The sequence below is a fragment of the Danio rerio genome, chromosome 5 (genome assembly GCF_049306965.1).
Source record: "Danio rerio strain Tuebingen ecotype United States chromosome 5, GRCz12tu, whole genome shotgun sequence".
In the NCBI taxonomy this organism is placed as follows: domain Eukaryota; kingdom Metazoa; phylum Chordata; class Actinopteri; order Cypriniformes; family Danionidae; genus Danio; species Danio rerio.
The window spans coordinates 46527187-46552164 of record NC_133180.1 but is presented as its reverse complement, the minus strand read 5'-3'; the positions used below and the strand labels follow the sequence as shown (position 1 = coordinate 46552164).

Here is a 24978-nt window from a genome sequence, read left to right as displayed (position 1 = left end):
ACAAGTTTGTTTGTCCAGGATCAACATCTGTGAATTTTACTCTTGATTATCCAGGATCAACATCAGTAAATTTATCATCTTGATTGTCCAGGATCAACATCAGTGAGTTTTATTCTTGATGGTCCAGGATCAACATCAGTGAATTTTATTCTTGATGGTCCAGGATCAACATCAGTGAATTTTACTCTTGATGGGCCAGGATCAACACCAGTGAATTTAACTCTTGAATTTTGATGGTCCAGGATCAACATCACTGAATTCGAATCTTGATGGTCCAGGATCAACATCAGTGAATTTAATTTTGATGGTGAAGGACCAACATCAGTGAATTTTCATCTTGATGGTCCAGGATCAATGTCAGTGAATATTTATTTTGATGGTCCAGGATCAACATCTCTAAATTTGAATATTGATGGTCCAGGATCAACATCTTTGAATTTGAATCTTGATGGTCCAGGATCAACATCAGTGAATTCGAATCTTGATGGTCCAGGATCAACATCAGTAAATTTTATTCTTGATGGTCCAGGATCAACATCAATGAATTTTACTCTTGATGGTCCAGGATCAACATCAGTGAATTTTACTCTTGATGGTCCAGGATCAACACCAGTGAATTTTACTCTTGAATTTTGATGGTCCAGGATCAACATCACTGAATTCGAATCTTGATGGTCCAGGATCAACATCAGTGAATTTGAATTTTGATGGTCCAGGATCAATACCACTGAATTTGAATCCTGATGGTGAAGGATCAACATTAGTGAATTTTAATCTTGATGGTCAAGGATCAATGTCAGTGAATATTTCTTTTGATGGTCCAGGATCAACATCACTAAATTTGAATCTTGATGGTCCAGGATCAGCATCAGTGTATTCAAATCTTGATGGTCCAGGATCAACATCTTTGAATTTGAATCTTGATGGTCCAGGATCAATATCTTTATATTTGAATCTTGATGGTCCAGGATCAACATCAGTGAATTTTATTCTTGATGGTCCAGGATCAACATCAATGAATTTTACTCTTGATGGTCCAGGATCAATGTCAGTGAATATTTCTTTTGATGGTCCAGGATCAACATCACTAAATTTGAATCTTGATGGTCCAGGATCAGCATCAGTGTATTCAAATCTTGAAGGTCCAGGATCAACATCTTTGAATTTGAATCTTGATGGTCCAGGATCAATATCTTTATATTTGAATCTTGATGGTCCAGGATCAACATCAGTGAATTTTATTTTTGATGGTCCAGGATCAACATCAGTGAATTTTACTTTTGATGGTCCAGGATCAACATCAGTGAATTTTACTCTTGATGGTCCAGGATCAACATCAGTGAATTTAAATTTTGATGGTCCAGAATCAACACCACTAAATTTGAATCTTGATGGTAAAAGATCAACATCAGTAAATTTTAATCTTGATGGTCCAGGATCAATGTCAGTGAATGTTTCTTTTGATGGTCCAGGATGAACATCACTAAATTTGAATCTTGATGGTCCAGGATCAGCATCAGTGAATTCAAATCTTGATGGTCCAGGATCAACATCTTTGAATTTGAATCTTGATGGTCCAAGATCAACATCTTTATATTTGAATCTTGATGGTCCAGGATCAACATCTTTGAATTTGAATCTTGATGGTCCAGGATCAACATCTTTATATTTGAATCTTGATGGTCCAGGATCAACATCAGTGAATTCGAATCTTGATGGTCCAGGAACAACATCAGTGATTTTGAATCTTGATGGTCCAGGATCAACGTCATTAAATTTTAATCTTGATGGTCCAGGATTAACATCACTGAATTTTAATCTTGATTGTCTAGGATCAACATCTGTAAATTTTCATCTTGATGGCCCAGGATCAACATCTGTAAATTACAAGTTTGATTGTCCAGGATCAACATCGTTGAATTTTACTCTTGATAATCCAGGATCAACATCATTAAATTTTACTCTTGATGATCCAGGATCAACATCAGTGAATTTTACTCTTGATGGTCCAGGATCAACACCAGTGAATTTTACTCTTGAATTTTGATGGTCCAGGATCAGCATCACTGAATTCGAATCTTGATGGTCCAGGATCAACATCAGTGAATTTGAATTTTGATGGTGAAGGATCAACATCAGTGAATTTTAATCTTGATGGTCCAGGATCAATGTCAGTGAATATTTCTTTTGATGGTCCAGAATCAACATCACTAAATTTGAATCTTGATGGTCCAGGATCAACATCTTTGAATTTGAATCTTGATGGTCCAGGATCAACATCAGTGAATTCGAATCTTGATGGCCCAGGACCAACATCAGTGATTTTGAATCTTGATGGTCCAGGATCAACATCTGTAAATTACAAGTTTGATTGTCCAGGATCAACATCGGTGAATTTTACTCTTGATTATCCAGGATCAACATCAGTGAATTTATCATCTTGATGGTCCAGGATCAACATCAGTAAATTTTATTCTTGATGGTCCAGGATTAACATCAGTGAATTTTACTCTTGATGGTCCAGGATCAACATCAGTAAATTTTACTCTTGATGGTCCAGGATCAACACCAGTGAATTTTACTCTTGAATTTTGATGGTCCAGGATCAACATCACTGAATTCAAATCTTGATGGTCCAGGATCAACATCTTTGAATTTGAATCTTGATGGTCCAGGATCAACATCTTTATATTTGAATCTTGATGGTCCAGGATCAACATCAGTGAATTTTATTCTTGATGGTCCAGGATCAACATCAGTGAATTTTACTCCTGATGGTCCAGGATCAACACCAGTGAATTTTACTCTTGAATTTTGATGGTCCAGGATCAACATCACTGAATTCGAATCTTGATGGTCCAGGATCAACATCAGTGAATTTGAATTTTGATGGTGAAGGATCAACATCAGTGAATTTTAATCTTGATGGTCCAGGATCAATGTCAGTGAATATTTCTTTTGATGGTCCAGGATCAACATCACTAAATTTGAATCTTGATGGTCCAGGATCAACATCAGTGAATTCGAATCTTGATGGCCCAGGACCAACATCAGTGATTTTGAATCTTGATGGTCCAGGATCAACGTCATTAAATTTTAATCTTGATGGTCCAGGATTAACATCACTGAATTTTTATCTTGATTGTCTAGGATCAACATCTCTAAATTTTCATCTTGATGGCTAGGATCAACATCTGTAAATTACAAGTTTGATTGTCCAGGATCAACATCGGTGAATTTTACTCTTGATTATCTAGGATCAACATCAGTGAATTTATCATCTTGATGGTCCAGGATCAACATCAGTAAATTTTATTCTTGATGGTCCAGGATCAACATCAGTGAATTTTACTCTTGATGGTCCAGGATCAACACCAGTGAATTTTACTCTTGAATTTTGATGGTCCAGGATCAACATCACTCAATTCGAATCTTGATGGTCCTGGATCAACATCAGTGAATTTAAATTTTGATGCTCCAGGATCAATACCACTGAATTTGAATCTTGATGGTCCAGGATCAGCATCAGTGAATTCAAATCTTGATGGTCCAGGATCAACATCTTTGAATTTGAATCTTGATGGTCCAGGATCAACATCTTTATATTTGAATCTTGATGGTCCTGGATCAACATCAATGAATTCGAATCTTGACGGCCCAGGACCAACATCAGTGATTTTGAATCTTGATGGTCCAGGATCAACATCAGTGAATTTTACTCTTGATGGTCCAGGATCAACACCAGTGAATTTTACTCTTGAATTTTGATGGTCCAGGATCAGCATCACTGAATTTAATTCTTGATGGTCCAGGATCAACATCTTTGAATTTGAATCTTGATGGTCCAAGATCAACATCTTTATATTTGAATCTTGATGGTCCAGGATCAACATCTTTGAATTTGAATCTTGATGGTCCAGGATCAACATCTTTATATTTGAATCTTGATGGTCCAGGATCAACATCAGTGAATTCGAATCTTGATGGTCCAGGAACAACATCAGTGATTTTGAATCTTGATGGTCCAGGATCAACGTCATTAAATTTTAATCTTGATGGTCCAGGATTAACATCACTGAATTTTAATCTTGATTGTCCAGGATCAACATCTGTAAATTTTCATCTTGATGGCCCAGGATCAACATCTGTAAATTACAAGTTTGATTGTCCAGGATCAACATCGTTGAATTTTACTCTTGATAATCCAGGATCAACAACATTAAATTTTACTCTTGATGATCCAGGATCAACATCAGTGAATTTTACTCTTGATGGTCCAGGATCAACACCAGTGAATTTTACTCTTGAATTTTGATGGTCCAGGATCAGCATCACTGAATTCGAATCTTGATGGTCCAGGATCAACATCAGTGAATTTGAATTTTGATGGTGAAGGATCAACATCAGTGAATTTTAATCTTGATGGTCCAGGATCAATGTCAGTGAATATTTCTTTTGATGGTCCAGAATCAACATCACTAAATTTGAATCTTGATGGTCCAGGATCAACATCTTTGAATTTGAATCTTGATGGTCCAGGATCAACATCAGTGAATTCGAATCTTGATGGCCCAGGACCAACATCAGTGATTTTGAATCTTGATGGTCCAGGATCAACATCTGTAAATTACAAGTTTGATTGTCCAGGATCAACATCGGTGAATTTTACTCTTGATTATCCAGGATCAACATCAGTGAATTTATCATCTTAATGGTCCAGGATCAACATCAGTAAATTTTATTCTTGATGGTCCAGGATTAACATCAGTGAATTTTACTCTTGATGGTCCAGGATCAACATCAGTAAATTTTACTCTTGATGGTCCAGGATCAACACCAGTGAATTTTACTCTTGAATTTTGATGGTCCAGGATCAACATCACTGAATTCAAATCTTGTTGGTCCAGGATCAACATCTTTGAATTTGAATCTTGATGGTCCAGGATCAACATCTTTATATTTGAATCTTGATGGTCCAGGATCAACATCAGTGAATTTTATTCTTGATGGTCCAGGATCAACATCAGTGAATTTTACTCCTGATGGTCCAGGATCAACACCAGTGAATTTTACTCTTGAATTTTGATGGTCCAGGATCAACATCAGTGAATTTGAATTTTGATGGTGAAGGATCAACATCAGTGAATTTTAATCTTGATGGTCCAGGATCAATGTCAGTGAATATTTCTTTTGATGGTCCAGGATCAACATCACTAAATTTGAATCTTGATGGTCCAGGATCAACATCAGTGAATTCGAATCTTGATGGCCCAGGACCAACATCAGTGATTTTGAATTTTGATGGTCCAGGATCAACGTCATTAAATTTTAATCTTGATGGTCCAGGATTAACATCACTGAATTTTTATCTTGATTGTCTAGGATCAACATCTCTAAATTTTCATCTTGATGGCTAGGATCAACATCTGTAAATTACAAGTTTGATTGTCCAGGATCAACATCGGTGAATTTTACTCTTGATTATCTAGGATCAACATCAGTGAATTTATCATCTTGATGGTCCAGGATCAACATCAGTAAATTTTATTCTTGATGGTCCAGGATCAACATCAGTGAATTTTACTCTTGATGGTCCAGGATCAACACCAGTGAATTTTACTCTTGAATTTTGATGGTCCAGGATCAACATCACTCAATTCGAATCTTGATGGTCCTGGATCAACATCAGTGAATTTAAATTTTGATGCTCCAGGATCAATACCACTGAATTTGAATCTTGATGGTCCAGGATCAGCATCAGTGAATTCAAATCTTGATGGTCCAGGATCAACATCTTTGAATTTGAATCTTGATGGTCCAGGATCAACATCTTTATATTTGAATTTTGATGGTCCAGGATCAACATCTTTGAATTTGAATCTTGATGGTCCAGGATCAACATCTTTATATTTGAATCTTGATGGTCCTGGATCAACATCAATGAATTCGAATCTTGACGGCCCAGGACCAACATCAGTGATTTTGAATCTTGATGGTCCAGGATCAACATCATTAAATTTTAATCTTGATGGTCCAGGATTAACATCACTGAATTTGAATCTTGATGGTGAAGGATCAACATCAGTGAATTTTAATCTTGATAGTCCAGGATCAATGTCAGTGAATATTTCTTTTGATGGTCCAGGATCAACATCACTAAATTTGAATCTTGATGGTCCAGGATCAGCATCAGTGAATTGAAATCTTGATGGTCCAGGATCAACACCAGTGAATTTTACTCTTGAGTTTTGATGGTCCAGGATCAGCATCAGTGAATTCAAGTCTTGATGGTCCAGGATCAACATCTTTGAATTTGAATCTTGATGGTCCAGGATCAACATCTTTATATTTGAATTTTGATGGTCCAGGATCAACATCTTTGAATTTGAATCTTGATGGTCCAGGATCAACATCTTTGAGATTGAATCTTGATGGTCCAGGATCAACATCAGTGAATTCGAATCTTGATGGCCCAGGACCAACATCAGTGATTTTGAATCTTGATGGTCCAGGATCAACGTCATTAAATTTTAATCTTGATGGTCCAGGATTAACATCACTGAATTTGAATTTTGATGGTCCAGGATCAATACCACTGAATTTGAATCTTGATGGTGAAGGATCAACATCAGTGAATTTTAATCTTAATAGTCCAGGATCAATGTCAGTCAATATTTCTTTTGATGGTCCAGGATCAACATCACAAAAATTTGAATCTTGATGGTCCAGGATCAGCATCAGTGAATTGAAATCTTGATTGTCCAGGATCAACATCTTTGAATTTGAATCTTGATGGTTCAGGATCAACATCTTTATATTTGAATATTGATGGTCCAGGATCAACATCAGTGAATTTTATTCTTGATGGTCCAGGATCAACATCAGTGAATTTTACTCTTGATGGTCCAGGATCAACATCAGTGAATTTTACTCTTGATGGTCCAGGATCAACACCAGTGAATTTTACTCTTAAATCTTGATGGTCCAGGATCAACATCAGTGAATTTGAATTTTGATGGTGAAGGATCAACATCAGTGAATTTTAAGCTTGATGGTCCAGGATCAACATTAGTGAATTTGAATCTTGATGGTCCAGGATCAACATCAGTGAATCTGAATCTTGATGGTCCAGGATCAACATACTGTACTTGAATTTGAATCTTGATGGTCCAGGATCAGCATCACTGAATTTTAAGCTTGATGGTCCAGGATCAACATTAGTGAAGTTGAATCTTGATGGTCCAGGATCAACATAAGTGAATTTGAATCTTGATGGTCCAGGATCAACATCTGTAAATTTTAATCTTGATGGTCCAGGATCAATTTCAGTGAATTTTACTCTTGATTTTCCTGGATTAACATCACTGAATTTTTATCTTGATGGTCCTGGATCAACATCTGCATATTTTAATTTTGATGGTCAAGAATCAACATCAGTAAATTTTCATCTGGATGGTCCAGAATCAACATCAGTGAATTTGAATCTTGATAGACCAGGATCAACAATAGTGAATTTGACTCTTGATGGTCCAGGATCAACATCAGTAAATATGAATCTTGATGGTCCAGGATCAACATCAATGAATCTGAATCTTCATGGTCCAAGATCAACATACGTGAATTTGAATCTTGATGGTCCAGGATCAACATCATTGAATTCTACTCTTGATTATCCAGGATCAACATCACTGAATTTTATTCTTGATGGTCCAAGATCAACATCAGTGAATTTTTATCTTGATGGTCCAGGATTAACATTAGTGAATTTTAATCTTGATAGACCAGGATCAACATCAGTGAATTTGATCTTGATGGTCCAGGATCAACATCAGTAAACTTATTCTTATTGGTACAGGATCAACATCAGTGAATTTGAATCCTGATAGACCAGGATCAACATCTGTAAATTAGAATCTTGATGGTCCAGGATCAACATCAGTGAATTTTAACCTTGATAGACCAGGATCAACATCAGTGAATTTGAATCCTGATAGACCAGGATCAACATCTGTAAATTAGAATCTTGATGGTCCAGGATCAACATCAGTAAACTTATTCTTATTGGTACAGGATCAACATCAGTGAATTTGAATCTTGATAGACCAGGATCAACATCTGTAAATTAGAACGTTGATTGTCCTGGATTAACATCAGTGAATTTTAATATTGATGGTCAAGGATCAGCATCATTGAATTTTAAGCTTGATGGTCCAGGATCATCATAAGTGAATATGAATCTTGATGGTCCAGAATCAACATCAGTAAATATGAATCTTGATGGTCCAGGATCAACATCAGTGAATCTGAATCTTGATGGTCCAGGATCAACATACGTGAATTTGAATCTTGATGGTTCAGAATCAACATTAGTAAATTTTAATCTTAATGGTCCAGGATCAACATCAGTGAATTTTTATCTTGATGGCCCAGGATCAACATCAGTGAATTTAAATCTTGATGGTCCAGGATCAACGTCAGTGAATTTGAATCTTGATGGTCCAGGATCAACATCTTTGAATTTGAATTTTGATGGTCCAGGATCAACATCTTTGAATTTGAATCTTGATGGTCCAGGATCAACATCAGTTAATTTTATTCTTGATGGTCCAGGATCAACATAAGTGAATTCGAATCTTGATGGTCCAGGATCAACATTGAGTTTTAATCTTGATGGTCCAGGATCAACATCTGTGAATTTGATCTTGATGGTCCAGGATCAACATCAGTAAACTTATTCTTATTGGTACAGGATCAACATCAGTGAATTTGAATCCTGATAGACCAGGATCAACATCTTTAAATTAAAATGTTGATATTCCAGGATGAACATCACTGAATTTGAGTTTTAATGGTCCAGGATCAATTTTAGTGAATTTGTTTATTGATGGTCCAGGATCAACATCAGTGAATTTTTGTCTTGATGGTCCAGGATCAACATCACTGAAAATTAATCTTGAATGTCCAGGATCAACATTAGTGAATTTCAATCTTGATGGTCCACGATCAACACCACTGAATTTAAATTTTGATGGTCCAGGATCAGCATCAGTGAATTTATCATCTTAATGGTCCAGGATCAACATCACTGAATTTGAATATTGACGGTCCAGGATCAACATCTGTAAATTTGAATCTTGATGGTCCAGGATCAATTTCAGTGAATTTATCATCTTGATGGTCCAGGATCAACATACGTGAATTTAAATCTTGATGGTCGAGGATCAACATCTTTAAATTTTAATTTTGATGGTCCAGGATCAGCATCACTGAATTTTAATCTTGATGGTCCAGGATCAACATCTGTCAATTTTCATCTTGTTGGTCCATGAGCAACAGCTGTAAGTTAGAAGTTGATGGTCCAGGATCAACATCACTGAAAATTAATCTTGATGGTCCGGGATCAACATTAGTGAATTTCAATCTTGATGGTCCAATATCAACATCTGTAAATTAGAATCTTGATGGTCCAGGATCACTATAACTGAATTTGTGTCTTGATGGTCCAGGATCAACAATAGTGAATATGAATCTTGATGGTCCAGGATCAACATCAGTAAATATGAATCTTGATGGTCCAGGATCAACATCAATGAATCTGAATCTTCATGGTCCAGGATCAACATACGTGAATTTGAATCTTGATGGTCCAGAATCAACATCATTGAATTTTAATCTTGATGGTCCAGGATCAACATTTGTAAATTTTCATCTTGATGGTCCAGGATCAACATCACTGGATTTGAATCTTGATGATCCAAGATCAACATCACCTGAATTTTATTTTTGATGGTCCAGGATCAACATCAGTGAATTTATCTTCTTGATGGTCCAGGATCAACATCACTGAATTTTAAAATTGATGGTCCAGGATTAACATTTGTAAATTAGAATTTTGATGGTCCAGGATCAACATCTGTGAATTTGATCTTGATGGTCCAGGATCAACATCTGTCAATTTTCATCTTGTTGGTCCAGGAACAACATCTGTAAGTTAGAAGTTGATGGTCCAGGATAAACATCACTGAAAATTAATCTTGATGGTCCAGGATCAACATCTGTAAATTAGAATCTTGATGGTCCAGGATCAATATAACTGAATTTGTCTCTTGATAGTCCAGGATCAACATCAGTAAATTTTTATCTTGCTGGTTCAGGATCAACATTAGTGAATTTGAATCCTGATGGTCCAGGATCCAGAGTGAAATAATGACAGTTAAAGCAACACCATATGGGTTGTAAATCGACTCTTTATTAGTGATGTATTAAAATTTAACCTGAGTTCATTTCTGTGTGGTGTTAAATTAAGGAACACCAGTAAGAGTAATTTGTTGATAGAGTAAAACAGCTTAACAATTTTCAGTGTTGACCAGTGTTAAATTTTACTCAAAATCAAGTTAATTTTACTCTGAATATATAACACAACGAAAAGTGTTAATTTAACACCAATTCTGAATGGGACCAAATACACTCACATGCAGTGTTAAATTTAACTCTTTAAGAGTTTATTCAACACAGCATATCTTACTGTGGGGGATATTTTTTTACAGTGCAAAACTTTCACTTTATCTTTGTTTTTCAGATATATATGTATGCTGACTTTTTTCTTAAATATTTGCAAACATATAATACATTTTGATGCTTTAGAAAAATCAAAAACACACATAGAACACTTTTAAGCAGCAAGCAGCATGTTGGCTTTCACTAGCTAATATAATTAGCTGTCATTGTGTAAAATGTCAACAAATTATCAGACCATGTCACAGGCATTATCTTTTACTCATCCTCCTTCTGTATTGAGTATGAGACTATGTTATTCGAAACAGCAGCTTCAAAGAGAAGCAACTGAAGCCTTATTGAGGTTTCTGTGATCATGGCCAGATGGCAGGTCGACACCTTGGCATAGTAAATCACAAGACCTTATGCAAGATCATCTGGCTGTTTATACCCTATAAATAGGCTGAAATCTCATTGCCATCTGAAAGAAATGAGAGAGCTCTGACACTTTTAAATTCTAAAACAAACATTTTTCATCATCTAAGTCTATGGTTTAAATTTCATTCTACTCAATTTATGTTATTATAATAATAATGGCATATGCTGCCCAGCTCATTAGTTTAATCTTTAACCCCCCCTATTCTTCTTATTTATACAAAAGGCTTAATTAACATGACAAGCAAAACAATTCAGCTGTGGTGAAATCAGACAATGAAGGGTATAAATAAATTAATCAAGTTTGTAATTTTTTTTTTTTAGTCTGGCTGTGCTCAACGATTTATTATTTTAATTTTTTTGCTTTGATTCTTTTGGGCATGTGATTAACTTAGTGCAGGTTGCTTACTAACATCTAGCATATTTTATTAGTCTGTTAGCTTTCTAATCACATACTGTCAAAAATAAATAACGTTGCCCCAGACTCAAAAACATTGCTTTATATTCCTAAGTCATTCTAAAGAAGTTTAATAGTCCACTTTTGTATTTCAGAGCATATACATAGACATTTGTCTTGCTAGCAGACACTTCCTTATCAAATCTCCAGGACAGGTAGTTGTGAATAACAAAACAAAATCCTTTACCAATTGCAAATATTCAGCAAATGATGATTTACTTAACAAAGTAAAGGGTCATACATACAGAAAATGAATTTGAATTGATGGAATTCAACATGTCCGTCATGGCACAACATGAAAAACAAAAAAACAAATAAATAACAAATATTTAAATATTTTAATCAATCAATCAATCAATCAATCAATAAATAACTGCATTTCCCATTTCCAGTTTTTAACTGAAGAAAACACGCAGTATCTTTCTTTTTATATTACTACAAATTACATGAATAAATACATGGTTATTAAATATTGTTTGTAAATAGTTCATACTTTTGGAAGCTTACTTGTAGAGAAATAACAAAATTAACAAAACAAATAAATACATATTTAACAAACGTATAGGATTTTCTGGAATAGTTATATACATCTCTACATTTTCATTAATACTGGAAAAGATTAGACACAGTATCATTATATGCACTGCACTGCATGGCTTCTTTTAGACTATATGGCAAAGGGGCGAGGATATTCCTCAATATTCTGTCTTCCGAAATACATAACCACCCAGATCCTTTATCTTATTTCAGGTCTCATGGATTCCATTTCGGTGTTTTGTCTCTTCCTTCCAGTAAACTTGTTTACCCTAACCTCTAGTCCGCACTCACAGAACCTGAAACAGTGGATCTATTAATCAAAAAGGAAACCGACAACAATTTAATGATAGATCCTTTCTCCAATCCTCCATCTAATGTCTTTCGTATCATCGCCATCAGCGTATAGGGCTTTCTCAGCACCAAATTTAGACGTGGATGATGATCGTGCGATGCTTTCAAAACTTACAATCACTCAAATTGCTCCCACCTAAAGAAACCCAGCAGATGCTCATCATTCACCACCCACCACATACAGCACAGGACTCCACGCACTTCAGCTTTGCTCCTGCCAGAGCTTGGTTTTTATTTCCAGCAAACAATTTTGTTGTTTAATAGAAGTCTAATTGTCATTTAAACATAGGCCCAATCCCAATTCTATTTATTTTTTTTTGATTGTCAGAATGTTGTGGAACTGCTGTACAGGAGTTATTATTAGGGATTATAGATCGATTTAGAGTTTCTTTAGCGTTTTTTTTTTTTTCTTAAAGCATGACGGTAAAGCATGAACACGGTCATGAATATATTAAAACGTGTCTGTTCGTCGTAAAAATTCGTAATACTTTATTTCCTACCTCTTGGTTTTGAGTGTGGTCCTGAAAAATCCTTGTTCGAAGGGCTAAAGAAAATTGGGACACCCCTAGCCCTTGGCATGCACGCGCAAAACAAGGGGTAGGGGTAAAGGGAAAGGGCTTAAGGGGTAGAATTGGGATTGGGTCATAGGCAGCTTTGCCAACACAAGGCTACACTTAGGCTGTCAGTGAAAATCTAATATACATTTAAGAATAACTCAAAACTAGTCAAATAGACAGATAAGACAGACTTTATATGTGTAGACATTCATTTCTGTTTATTTGATGACTAGTCTAGTTTTGGTCTAATCTTAGATGTCTATTAGATTTTCACCTACAGCCCAAACTTAGCCTTGTTTTAGCCAAGATGACTATGTTTAGACCTCTGTTAGACATCTATTGCACATATTTTAAAAACAAAAAATGCTGGGTTGTATCTCAATTAGGCAGCGAAATTCACTGATTCTTAACAAACCAGATATTAAATGCATGACTTTATGATGGCCAGTTCAGTGGAAGCGCCTTAGAGGGCTCATTCAAGTTTAAAAGTCCCTGGGCATATAGCCTATTAAATTGGATTGACAGATAGATAGACAGACGAACAAATAGAATAATTGATTGATCAGTTGGATTGGATGGGGAATATAAAACTTGAATAACTTAAAGTTAATCAAGTTATATGAGCAATTATACTGACCTGACATAACATCCTTATCTGCTTATTGCCAATTGTATCCTGTGTCCTATAGAAACATTTGTACAATGCAGCTTACATAAAAGGGCATAGAGGTCTGCTTGCTGAACAAGAATGTGAGAGATTGCAGGAAATGAGAGAGCTAGTCTTTCAGTATGCTTTTGTGCGAGATGCACTCAGAGGCCCTGTTCATAGAATAAACCATTCATTAAGGCTCTAATTTGTTCTCTCGAATGACCTGGCCTTGAAAATTGGAACACCATTATAAGGTAAAACAAAACAAAAAAGTCTAATTAACCTCACTAGAATGTCTGAAAACAGAAAATTAGACGTTATCACTTCTAGGGCTAAGAAAGACACAACTAGCTGGTTGTTCTAACAGAATTAGGCCCAACAGGCTTATCAGCAGCCTGACATGAAGCAGATGGCTGTTGTGTAAGACTGGAGGGCTTTATTCTCTAAAAATTAATGCTAGTTGTGCATTATCACTGCATGGCTATAGATCACAAAGAGTGCATTATCACTCTTTTGTAATGACTGCTTAATACAAAAGTATCAAACTTTATACGAAAAAGCTGTAATAATTTACTAAATCTTTAATTTAATGCAAAGCTTGCAGTAAGGCTGGATGTCTTGGTTGTTGTAGGGGGAAATAAATGAAGTCCAAGTGTTGAGATAAAAAGTGTTTATTTATAATAATAATAAAAAAAAACAAATGCAAAACAAACTACCCCAAGGGGGAAACATTACCAAAACAAATAAATACACAAACAAACTTCACTGTGCAGGCTGGCAGGAATCAGGACTGAAGAACATGACAGGATGGGATATAAACGAAGATGAACTGGCACAAGACAGCATACATGAGGAGACTATAAGCAGAAATAATTAACACACAAACAGTTGAACATAGTAAACTAATAATGGGTTAACAAGGGTGGGACTAGACAATAGATAGGAGAGCGCATAACACAAGAAAACACTACAAGTCATGTGCTTGCGTAAATCAGGTCAAAAACGCAGCCAATGAGAGAACTCATTAGCCGCCTGTTCACAAGACAACACTAGAGCACAACACTGAAGCCTGCAGCCATAATGTTAACACTGAGCCAAGTGCTTAGACAACATAAACAGATTCAAGACACAAGCACACAATAGATGGAAACACCTTACCGTGCACTCACACATATGCAATGTGCATGTTTGATCTGAAACAGCGTCATGCCAATAGAACAAAGAACAAACAAGAGAACTTGCACGCCCGCAGGAGCTAGCATGGTCTGAGCATGCTCACGACAGCGCCATACAGAGACACAATGACAGAAAAAGAGTGCTCGATCCAAGAAAACTCAAGCCGAGCACAACATACAGGACAAGACAGAACTAGTGTCTGGACTCTGCCACCAAAACAAGAATATACAAGACCAGGGGGCTGTTTCATAAAAGGTGTTTAGAAAAGCGAGGATTAAAGTTGAAAACCTGACTTCAGCTGAACTAAACGTCCATGCTTAAATTGGTTCCATAACAGTAAGTTGAAGATCATTTGATCTAACTAATTTGAGTTCAGTTTAAATAATCTAGATAACTGCTCGTGCATGTTACTGTCGTAAAACCTTGAGGGTCGAGCATAGATACATCGATTATGTTGTGTGCTACCATGGACTATGATAACTGAAAGAGCTCTGAAATGAGACACAGCTGTTCACAGCGAGTGAGCCGTATTGGTTTTTGAGCTCAAACATAACAAATTAAACATAATAATCAAAAACAACAGTACAGCTTGCAAAAAAGCAAGAAAGGAGGCTGACAGGAAATTGTACATTTTTAAAAATAGGCCATTATTTAGACCTATTAATGTTTAATTAAATATTTGTCACAATACATTGAAATTGTGCTTGCATGCGAGATAGAGAGAATACGCGCTAACTGCCAAATGTTGCTCGCAAGGAAAAGTTTTTATGCATTGCAGGCACCCTGTAACATTCAAAATGTGCTTAAATTCAGCACAGTAAGTTTAAAATAATGGCTACAAAGAGCCGTGCACGCTAAGGGATTTTTAATTTGCTCCCAAAATACCACAAAATTTTGTCATTCATATACTGTATGTGTATGAGTGTTTCCCAGTCATGGGTTGCAGCTTGAAAGGCATCCGCTGCGTAAAACGTGCTGGATAAGTTGGCAGTTCATTCCGCTGTGGTGACCCTGGATGAATAAAGGGACTAAGTTGAAAAGAAAATGAAAGAATGATGAGCAAAATGTTGAACTAATCTAACAAAAAAATAAACTCAAAGTCAAAAATTTTTTACACCCAAATGAATATGTTGGGGGAAAATAATAAATAAAATTTTAATAAAAAAATAATAAAAATCAACTGAAACAGAAAAAAATATCAAAGTTAGTTCAAATGTTCTATTCTTAACCCTCTACTGCACCGTGGAACCATATGGCATAACATGATGCATATGTTCATGTCCCTGCCACTGTTTCTTTAAGACCATCATAATTTTTTTGTTGGAAAGAGAAGACCTTAGTGTAGCCACTGATGTGCTTTGGTAAAGTCAAATGACATGCTGTGTTTTTCTGTAGTGCAATTTCTGACTGACTGGTGTTTATTGTGAGTAGTTGCTTAATGCAAATGTAAACGTCAATAAAAAGAAAGGATCAAATTATGTCAGATCCACAAAAAATGTTAAACATCACTTTCAGTAGGTTATGATGACATATTCACAACTATTTTTTTTAATCAAGTGAGTTTATTTGTTAATCGATCAAATGTATGTGTTGCCAAATGACAACACTGTGCAATAGTGGAACATGCAATAAATTGCAATGGGTTAGCTAGCTGACAAGGTCAGCTGTGAACTTTTAAGTTGTAACAATAACAACATGAAAGCTAGTAATATAATGTCGATTAGTCATGTGTTAATGGCATTTGCTTTATGGGTAAAGTCTTGTTTTAATGGCAGTACTACTTTTGAACAGATATGAATAGAGGGAACAGTGTATTAGCAAGCACCACCATGTTCTATGGTAAGTGAAAGAAGAAAAGGACAGAACTGGCTGTTCCTGCAGATGAAAGTGAGGGTGAGATTAGTTTATGTGAACATAAGAATGATGCAGACTGGACATTTGATAGAGCAGTGATGGAGACAGTTCAGGTAAGTTAGCTCAGAGGCAGATAAAACAGGTGTAGTATAGTATATAATATATAAATATTGTTAGCTAGTAGCTACATTATTCTGATGCATCTGGATAAACTAGACTTGTTAGTTATTTGTTATAATATTTACTGGGGAACATAAGTATATTTATTGTATGTTGTATACATTATATATGTATGTTTGTATGTTTGTTTTTAATAATATTCAGCAAAAAATAATGGAATAAATGAAAGCTGTTGGACTATGAGTTGTTGGAAAGTATGTATAAGGTGTCATTTATAAGTTCTGTGTAAAGCTTATATACTGCAACACCAAACAAATAATTTCAAAAAACAAAATGATTAATTATAAGGAAAGTTTTAAATTTGAAATTTCTAAGTTAGATCCTCTGTTGGACGCTGTTGCCATATGAAAACATTTCATAAAGTACTTTAAAAAATTATTTTTTCCCCCCACCAAAACATTTTTAGCTCTTCAAGTTAAGCCATTTTAAGGAAAGAAAAACTGTCAAATATTTATTTTTATAGATTTATCACAATGTGTGTGTAACAGAGGCCATGAGATAGGTCACTGGTTCGATACCAGCTTGAAACGGGTTGGGTGGTGTAGGACCGGCGGGGTTACATTGGTGCCGTGACCCGGATGGGAGTGAGGTTTAGGTGGGTGAGTGTATCGGAGGCCAGCTAGTAAGTGCTGTGCAGGTAAACCTCACTCCTCTGACCTCTAAAGGTGCTCTAGCGACAGATGCTAGAGGCCATGGTCTTTAGCCTCCTTGGTAGAGCACCCGACTCCCATGCGGAAGGTCGCCGGTTCGATACCAGTTCGGAGCGGGTTGGGTGGTGTAGGACACGTGTGGTAGAGAGTTAGAGATTAAACAGGTCCCAGAGTGGAAGAACCCTGACACTGGATGCAGACTAAGCTAACTTTCTTGTTATTCAGTCACAAGAATATGATGCTAAAGTGTCAATAAAAGCGATAGAGAGGCATATGAATATTCACTAATGGCCAAGATGAATGAAAGTATCCAGATGAGCCTGTGTTTGTCACGATTGTAGATGTGTGCACACTTTTGGAATTTTCTGAGTTGTTTATGTTTTGCTTTCTCCATGTGCATTGTTGTGACGTGTCAGTGTGGTTGTGGTCCCATGGTTTAATGCTATGCCGATTAGCTGGTCTGATCCACGAAGTACCACGGCTATATCTGAACAGCAGTCCTTTGTTACAGTACATTGTCAGTTTGTTATTGTTTGTTCATGTTACTCTGTGCCTTGTCAGGACTCCCGATATCTGGTCTGTTTGCCTAGTTATCAGCTTACTTCTGGATGTGATTGGTTCACATTTTGTCACATCTTATGACCTTTTGTTTACACTGTTTTTGGACTCCATTACTCTATCATTTTTGACCACCGGTCAATAAACACACTTGCATCTTGGATTCATCTTTTGTATTATTATTTTCATGAGCGTGGCAGTGTTATCTATGTGTTATTTGAGAATAACCTTTGAATATTGTGGTCAGACCAATCAGAATCAAGTATTCAAGAGATCCATGAAAGAGTTTGTAACGTCAATTTAGACTTGTAAAATAACTTTAGAGCTGTCTCTTTCATGGCAAATAAATGCAATGCTAATGACTGCCCTCCAGACTCATATTGACTGTGTGCAGAAAGAAAAAAGTAATCTGGACCTAATTAATTCACACTTCACATTTCAGAATCTCATAAGTCCTTCAGGCACTTTTGTCTTCTTTATTATGAGGACAGTGAATTCAGGAATGTTTATTTTATTTTATAGTATAGTGTGCAATTTGAGATGTAGTCGGAGTATAGATTTAAATTTTTATTTTAGTTTTTTTGCAATTGACTGTCAGCAATGCTTGTTCACTGCATAGTGAACTTTGTAGAAATGTCAGAAAGAGATATTATGCTGAGATGGCCAGAATCCAATGTGATAGCAGGTTGTTAAAGAGATCATTTGCTGATCTCTTACTGCCAGAATTGTGAGTGTGCTCAGGCTCAAATGGAGATATCTGAAGATTGGTGCTGATATGCTTTCATCAACTCCTCAAGCACATTGTCAATGCGCTCTGTCCTGGGCTCTGTCGTGTTGTGCACCTTTAGTTAGTTTAGACTGTAGTGTTTTTAAGAGAAACATCTGTGGCTCACAGTGCAAGATAATATTTAGTAAGCAATTTTTAAGAAACACCATTGAAAGTTCAAATCAACACACAAACAAAAATACTGTGCTTATACATACCCCTAAATGTGTAAATAGGGGTAAAAGGAAAGTCAATCAGACAGACCAGAGGGGCATTTATCAAAGCATCAGATGGTTGCAGGTTCCAGTTTTACCAACACTGCCAAACAGTAGTTTAATTAAAAATGGTATTTTTAAACTACAGCATTGTTGGTGTCACAATGCGTATAGCCAAAAACAAGTAGAAGAAGAGGGAGATACAGTTCCACCAATTTACAGTTTTGCTAAAACACTAAAATCCATTGGCTGAACTATGTTCTCAGTTGCCTGACCTCATTTAGCTAATTGTGCAGTCTGTTGTCAATACCTTAAACCATTTCAAATGGTATGTGCAGATCTTACTTCGACTTTTCAGCAAAACTCTAAACACATTCTCATTGTCAAAACACATTCAGCACTTTAACGCACAAGTCATTTATACTGGTAAACACAGGTAGCAGCAATCAAATATAAAAAGAAAAAAAAGATGTCATTAATTAAACACAATCACTCAAAATTGATGTCATGTTTTTCAAATGATGTGACAACCAATTATAAACCAGTTCAGCAAGTAAACAGGTTGTTGAAGGTGGAAAAGAGAATGTCTAAGCATAGCTACAAGAAATATTGTGAGAGAACAAGTGCAATGGGCAGTTTATGAAAGTGTATTTCTCTCCGTACTCGCCTTTCCTGAATCTAATTGAGAAGTTTTTCTCCTATTAGAGATGGCAAGTGTATGATAGACAACCCTACACCAGAGTAGATCTGTTGAAAGTCATGGATTTAGCATGTGGTGATATAGGAGGAATCATTTTAGGGCTGGATACGGCACACAAGAGGCTTCTTCCTTCAATATTGCTTGTAATATGGACAAAATGCTCTTGCCTGACCCAGCCAAAAGACAAAAAGAAGTAAATTGATTACATGTTTCCTCCTTTGATTTTTGTACCTTTCAGTATTGTATGCTGTAGTACAGTGCATTTTAGGCTGTATACTATACAATGAGCAAATTGGCCCTGATCATTGAGATTAAAACTTCCTGATAACTGTATGTTTTGAAAAATGTGTTTTGTGTTGAATTGTTTACTGACTGTTTGATAGTGGATATCATTTTAATCAGTTTGTGTATTTGAGAGTAGTGCTTGATTTTAAACACAAGTAAAACATTTCATTTTGTTAAAGGAGTCAAGGGTTTCGTAAATAGGGCTTAAAGATGAGGTTTTGGGCTCTATTTTGATAATCCAGGCGCAAAATCCAAATGCAGGGCGCAGAAGCATTAGGGCATGTCCAAATCCACTTTTACTATTTTAACGATGGAAAAATCCACTTTTTGCCCCATGCATGGTCTTACAGGGTTGAGCATATTCTCTTAATGAGTTATAGGTGTGTTTGAGAATAAAACAATCAGAGTCTCATCTCCCATTCCCTTTAAGAGTCTGTTGTGTCGCGTCATATCGCATTTGCTATTTACATAGTGTGCTTTGTAAGTGAAAAAATTGAACGCTGGTTGTGTTAATAAGATGCAAAGCAATATGTGCTCATGTATCACTTGAAGGAAATCATGTTATTTTTTCATAAATCTCACTTTGATTATACACAGCCCTTAAATGATTCTGATTGGTCATCTTCATAATGTGCTGCTATTCGCGGATCGGCTCCACGTCACGCCCGTACAAGCACACGCTTTTCTTCTGTGTAAACAGTCAGTCAACCTCCTGCCTGCTCTCAAAAATAAAATCTGACAAGTGTCTGTAACGAGTGAAAATGGGCTGTGTGAACTTTCTGTGACAAGCGCATATGTGCGGGACATTCTTTTTCTCTGATGCTCGGATTAAGTTATTTTCTGTAATATATATCGTGACAGAAGAATAAAGCACAATATGTTGGATGTGACCTGTGTGAGCCTTGATTTATTTTTCTGCTGCTACCATGAGTTAGGTGGGCTAATATCCACATATCTTTTGCGACTTCATTATCTGAGATGTAAAACGCAATGAAAAGCTGCCTAAAAATAATCAAAGGAAAGCAAAGTCGCAAACACATAGAGAGACACGAATGTGCTGGTGAATTGTGTTTGTGTGTGTGTGTTAACAGCAGTTTGACTGATAAATATGAATTTGTAGCTAAATTGTTTGGGTGCAAAACAGCATTACTCATTGTTTACAAAATTGCTACAGCATACCGTTAACGCTAGACACTGTATATGTCATGATAAATTTTAACAAATAAAAATAATTACAGGTTGTAGCTCACAGCTTTGAGGACATTTTAGCCGAATCCAGCACTGAACTGGGAGAGATTCTGGAGCTGTTTTGTCAAATCATGCTTGCTATGCATTTTATAATTCTCTGGAACATAATTAATATTGAACAGTAAGCACTTCTGTCTTTATGTCGTGTCCTTTGGAAGCCCAAATACAGAAACAGACAAAGCTCTGTGGAAACAGCAGCGTTTGGACGCATTTTAGCTCTCTCTGCTATAACGTTACAGTGCCTCTAGCCACAGCCCTTAGCTGCACAGTTTGTGTGCGTGGTAAAAGAACTTTTGTGATCTCACAAGTCCCGGAATTATTTTTTGTAGTCCCCAAAATTCGTTCATTGTAGGTTTTGCTGAGCTAACTCTGTACAAACCAAGGTCTTCCTTTGCACTGAACTTAGAACTTTTTTACATTCAGAGATGTTGTTTATGTTCACACAGCTACATTACACATCAACTAAAGTTTAAAATATGATATCATAGTGGACCACCCTTTTAAACAGACCATCTGCAGCACGAGGATGAGAGATGAGCATTCTCTTTTTTTACTTTCACTCTCGTGGATAGGGAAACATGTTGTATGCACAGATATCCATTAGTCTGTTAATAATTAATTTTGTTTGTTAAGCGCAAAGATTAGTTTCAAAACTATTTCTTAATTCAGTTCTAATTTCCAGCAAACAAATAAATGAACACCAATAATGAAGTGTGCTAAAAAAACAGAGTTATTTCCAAATACACATGCTGTGCCCCATACGGTCTAAAACCTGACATGTGGACAAATCTAAGCTTGTTTTAATAAAACAAATTTAAATATGCATATTATAAATAATACTAATAATAGTAATAACATTATACAAAAGCAAATTGTCATGAATAAACTAAAAAAAGCCCCCTGAGATGAAGAAGGCATGGAGGCTGTGGTTTTTATATTTATGTAGAAAATAATATGTTTTGTAATACTTTAATTCTTTTTCATTTGTAAAGATATTTGTGTATTGCTGTAAATTCTGTGTGGATTAAGCTGTGTGTAAGGAGGCGCACAACTAACGTGCTCTGCACTGGATTTTAGACCTCTTCTCATCTGGTCTATTGTGCAGTCTATTTTAGTCCCACAAAATTGCAACGCGCCAGCAATGCGCCTTAACATGCATCCTTTTTTAGACCAGAACGCCTATGGGCGCACATATGAGCGCAAATGCATTTGCTATTTAAACATCGTGGTGCAAAACGTCAAAAGGATTCTTGTGGCAAGCTAAAACTAGCAAACAACAATTGTGTTGCGCCTTGCCCCGCATTGCGCTGGGTGTATAATCGGGCCTTTTCTGTTAAATGGTTTACAGTTTACACAACAGCTTATGCACAAAAAAACATTTTATGTCGCACAATTTTTGAATTCTCTACCTAAAACACACACAAAAAAAATCTAACTATGAGCTACTTGCTTCTTTTTCCAAACACAACCAATCAAAATGCTACATTTATTGACCCGGTCACACACAAACAATAATTTCTCAACTGATCACTAACCAATCACTGCTTTACTGTAGTATAGGCCTATAAATAGGTCAAATGTAATAGGTCACCGGGCTGTTCTGGGCCAAAATAAAAACTTGTACCTATCACATATTCACGTTTTCTACTTTCGTCTAGAAAGGAATAATACTCTATATTTGCTGAAATCTGGAGAATATAATTTTGGTTACATACATTTTTACATAAGCATGTTTATGGTTTTGTTGTGTTCTACTGTATACACCAGTAATGTTTGGCCTAATGAATATTTTCTGTTTATTCATTGCATTGTTGTTTACAGTGTACCTGTTGCCCCTTTCAGCAGATTACTGTCACTGTAGAACATTTTACTAAAATGTAGATACAAGTCCATGGAAGAGTAAAAAGCTGTGTTTACATGGTATATCCAAACAGTGTTTACCATTACCATTACCATTATGAAAGATGTGTTTGGCATTTGTTGCAAATGCTTCATTCTTATATGCGTTTATGGCATTTTGAATAAAGTGTTTCATTTTTGAAGGAGCTGTGAGGCATTTTGTGTGTGTGGTCTTCAGAATTGTATGTGTAGAGTTTTGAAAAAAAAGGGGGGACACTATTTTGAAAATGTGTGTAAGCACTTGGAAAAAACAGTACTTGAGAGCAGTGCTTGATTTTGAACACAGGTAAAACGCACAGTACAGAAACGTGTGTAAGCTGGAAAAAGAAAATGGAGCAAGGTTCAGAGTGTTTTTAGCGATAGAGAAAAACTGTAATAACAGCCTTAAATAAAACATCAAAATAAAAAAGGCATGGCTCCCCATGTATGTAAATGCAAAAGAATGTAGACAACCACATATGAATAAACAAAAACAAAAAGGGGAACTGAATAACTTACAGAATATACAGAATAATGACACTAATATAGGAGAACTAGATAAAACAAAGGCTCAACAGAGGTGAAAGACATGAGGGTAATTGGAAAAGTGAAAACATAAGAAATCATAGGGCAATCATCCAGACATTAACTGACACTAGAAAAATTGAGTTGATACTTTATTTTTGATTTTTGTTTTGTACTGAGAATGATGTTATGCCAAGACATTCTTTTGCTTGAACAAAGTCAGTGACTAGCACATTTCCACAAACATCTTACACTGTTTAATCTCTTTTCTAGGCACCGCCATTCCTGCTGTACAGTATGACATGAAGCTGCCATCAATGGAGCTGAGTCCACATCTAATAACATGTGATGTGTTAATGTGAGAAGGTGAGTTAACCCTATGAACAAAAAGTCATATCCATTTAAAAGGCCCAGCAGGGGTGACTTCATTAATAGTGATGGACTGTCAAGTAGGGATCATGGAGCACAGTATGCAGACTTACAATTTCTGCTATGAACTGTTTAATCTGAGGTGACAGAGACAAAATCTGAAAAAAAAAGAAAAAAGAAAACAAGCACATTTATTTTTTAAAAACCTAACTTAACTTCAGCACAGATGCCCCGAGATCATCAAAAGCCCATATGAATGAAATATTTATGGTACAGAGAAATGTGAGTGGGGATGGGAGGTTTAGATTTGAATCTGCATCTTATTTAAATCATGAGGTTTAACAATAAAGAATGAATGAACTGATGCAACAGTGCAGTGCCAGCAGAGACAGCATAATACTCAAACAGGATTTAACAATAGGAAGACTCATTCATTTTAAATAACATAAATGGCAACTTTGCACTAGTGATGCTTTATTTACCATCTCCAGCTACATCTACTGTAATACTACACAGAATGCTTACCTTTGACTTTCACACTTTGGCCCAATCCTAAATTCTATTTTTGTACCCCTTCCCCTTCTCCTTGAGTGTGAAGGGGAAGGGCTTTAAAATGTACCCCTAAGAATTGGGACAGCACTGCAGCACCTGCACACGTCATCTTATGTCATCGGGATCTCTTGCTTCATATGAGATCAGACAATTGCGACTGCTGTGGTTATTCCAGTTGTGCTATTTTTTTGGTGTTTATCTTGAGGAAATCACTGAAGGCATATATCATGTTATCATAACGATTTAAAGTGGCAATAAGATCGTAACTTTACTGTGCATTTACACAGTGGCCAACAACATTAGCATTATAGCTGAAATTGTAAAAAGCTAATTTCCAGCCACTAGACTTGTCAGACCCGGTACTGGGGAGCAACCATACATTATTGCATTCACACATGCACTAAACCAAGTTTTGTTCATTCAACTCACTTATAGCCAGTTTCAGACGGAATCTGTGGACGTTTTTTGCTATTTCTGCTAAGAATTTTGGTAAAAGTCTGCAGATTTCTGCGGAATTATTTTGGGAGTATTATAACTAAAAC

At 36.1% G+C, this 24978-nt stretch overlaps 1 protein-coding gene across 2 annotated transcripts in view; it reads left to right on the top strand.

The window, feature by feature from the left end:
- npffr2a (neuropeptide FF receptor 2a) overlaps positions 1-24978 on the top strand; it is a 230925-nt gene that overhangs the window by 154637 nt on the left and 51310 nt on the right. For both annotated transcript variants that reach the window (XM_073950539.1, NM_001105109.1), the window contains one exon: positions 23789-23881. The gene's annotated coding sequence lies outside the window, so the exon portion shown is untranslated. Of the gene's footprint in view, positions 1-23788; positions 23882-24978 lie in introns of those variants that run through there.